Source organism: Macaca nemestrina, chromosome 5 (assembly GCF_043159975.1).
Source record: "Macaca nemestrina isolate mMacNem1 chromosome 5, mMacNem.hap1, whole genome shotgun sequence".
Classification (NCBI taxonomy): domain Eukaryota; kingdom Metazoa; phylum Chordata; class Mammalia; order Primates; family Cercopithecidae; genus Macaca; species Macaca nemestrina.
The window spans coordinates 179,586,826-179,588,912 of NC_092129.1; the positions used below are offsets into that span (position 1 = coordinate 179,586,826).

Below are 2,087 nucleotides of genomic sequence, written 5' to 3' on the forward strand. Positions count from 1 at the left end.
GCATGATCTTGGCACACTGCAACCTCCGCCTCCTGGGTTCAAGCGATTCTCCTGTCTCAGCCTCCTGAGTAACTGGGATTACAGGCGCCTGCCACAACGCCCGGCTAATTTTTTGTATTTTTAATAGAGACGGGGTTTCACCGTGTTAGCCAGGATCCGGGTAGACTTTCACACTAGATGCTGTCACTGCCTTTTAGAAATTTACCGCTGAACTGGGATGATACACCACATAGGAAAAAGTCATTAGCAATACAAAGCAGTGTAAGTTAGCAGTGCTAGCAGGTGGTAGAAACCCAAGTTGCCAGGAATTGAGAAGCAGGCATGACCACATGGGTTGGGGAGAGGAGGGAGTGATTCTCTAGAGATGGGGCCTAGTCTGTAGGAAAGCCAAATCCTTGTATACTATAGGAACCTTCCTCTCCAGCCACAGTGGCTGTGCATCTGTGGAATTTTCCTTTCCCTCTTACCACCACACCTTTGCCAGTATCATTTCTTCCACCTAGAATGTCTAACCTTTTTGTTCGCTTAACACAATTCTCCCCAAGTTTCCAAACCCAGGTTGTGGAGGTCCTTGACTGTGTGGCTTGGAAATGTGCACTTTCTGTTGTTGGAAATCACTACCTACTATTGAATGAGATTGTGAAATGATTAACATGAACCCTAGCTGGGTTATAGGAAGAGAATTTTTTCCAGACATGCAATGCGATGGGCCTGTGCCTCCTGTTTACTCATTTGTTGTCACACCAGCCCGGTAATGTGCTGCTAGATGCGAAGGAACACATCTCACACATCAGCATGAAAACCCAACCATCAGCTTATGAACTACAGAAGGATTATCATTTATTGTTTTTCCCTTGGACATCTGAGAAGGGGCTAAAGAGTTCACAGCCAAACCTGGTTTTATTGTGCTTTGCTTTATTGCACTTTGCAGATAGTACATTTCTTACAGATTGAAGTTTTGTGGCAACCCTGTGTGGGGCAAGTCTATCAGCATGATTTTTCCAACAGCCTTTGCTCACTTTGTGTCTCTGTGTCATAGTCTGGCAATTCTCGCAGCATTTCAAACTTTTCCATCGTTATAATATCTGTTCTGGTGATCTGTGGTGTTACCATTATAATTGTTTTGGGGTGCCACGAACTATGCCCGTATAAGATGATGAATGTAATTCACAAATGCTGTGTGTGTTCTGACCCCTCATCAGCCTGCTGTTCTCCCACCACTGTCCCTTTTCTTGGGCCTTCCTATTCCCTGAAATACAATGATGTTGAAATTAGGCCAATTAATAACCCTACAGTGGCCTCTAAGTGTTCAAATGAAAGGAAGAGTTTCATGTCTCTTACTTTAAATCAAAAGGTAGAAATGATTAAGCTGAGATAGCAGAAAGCTAGGCTCTTGTGCCTGAGAGTTAGCCAAGTTGTGAATGCAAAAAGTTCTTGAAGGAAATTAAAAGTGCTACTCTAGTGAACACACAGATGATAAGAAAGCAGAACAGCCTTATCGCTGATATGGAGAAAGTTCTAGTGGTCTGGATAGAAAATCAAACCTGTCATGACATTTCTCTGGGCCAAAGCCTGATCCAGGGCAAGGCCCTAACTCTCTTCAATTCTCTGAAGACCAAGAGAGGTAAGGAAGCTGCAGAAGAAAAGTTTGAAGCAACAGAGGTTGGTTCATGAGGTCTAAGGAAAGAAGCCATCTTCGTAACTTAAGTGCAAGGTGAAGCAGCAAGTGCTAATGGAGAAACTGTAGTAAGTTATCCAGCAGATTTAACTAAAAGTGATGAAGGTGGCTACATTAAATAGAAGATTTTCAATGTAGAAGAAACAGCCATGTATTGGAAGAAGACATCAACTAAGACTTTTACACTACAGAGGAGAAGTCAATGCCTGGCTTCAAAGCTTCAAGGACAGGCTGCCTCTCCTGTTAGGGGATGATGCAACTGATGACCTTAAGTTGAAGAAAATGTTTATTTACTATTCTGAAAACCCTAGGACCCTTAAGAAGTGCTCTATAATAAAGCAACAAAGCCTGGATAGATAAATCCTCATCTGTTTACAGCATGATTTATTGGATATTTTAAGCCCAGTGT

The 2,087-nt window shown here is 42.6% G+C and overlaps 1 pseudogene; it reads right to left on the reverse strand.

Annotated features, from left to right (window-relative positions):
* Nucleotides 1-741: 741 nt before the first annotated feature.
* On the reverse strand, nt 742-834 carry LOC112427669 (small nucleolar RNA U13; annotated as a pseudogene).
* Nucleotides 835-2,087: the final 1,253 nt, after the last annotated feature.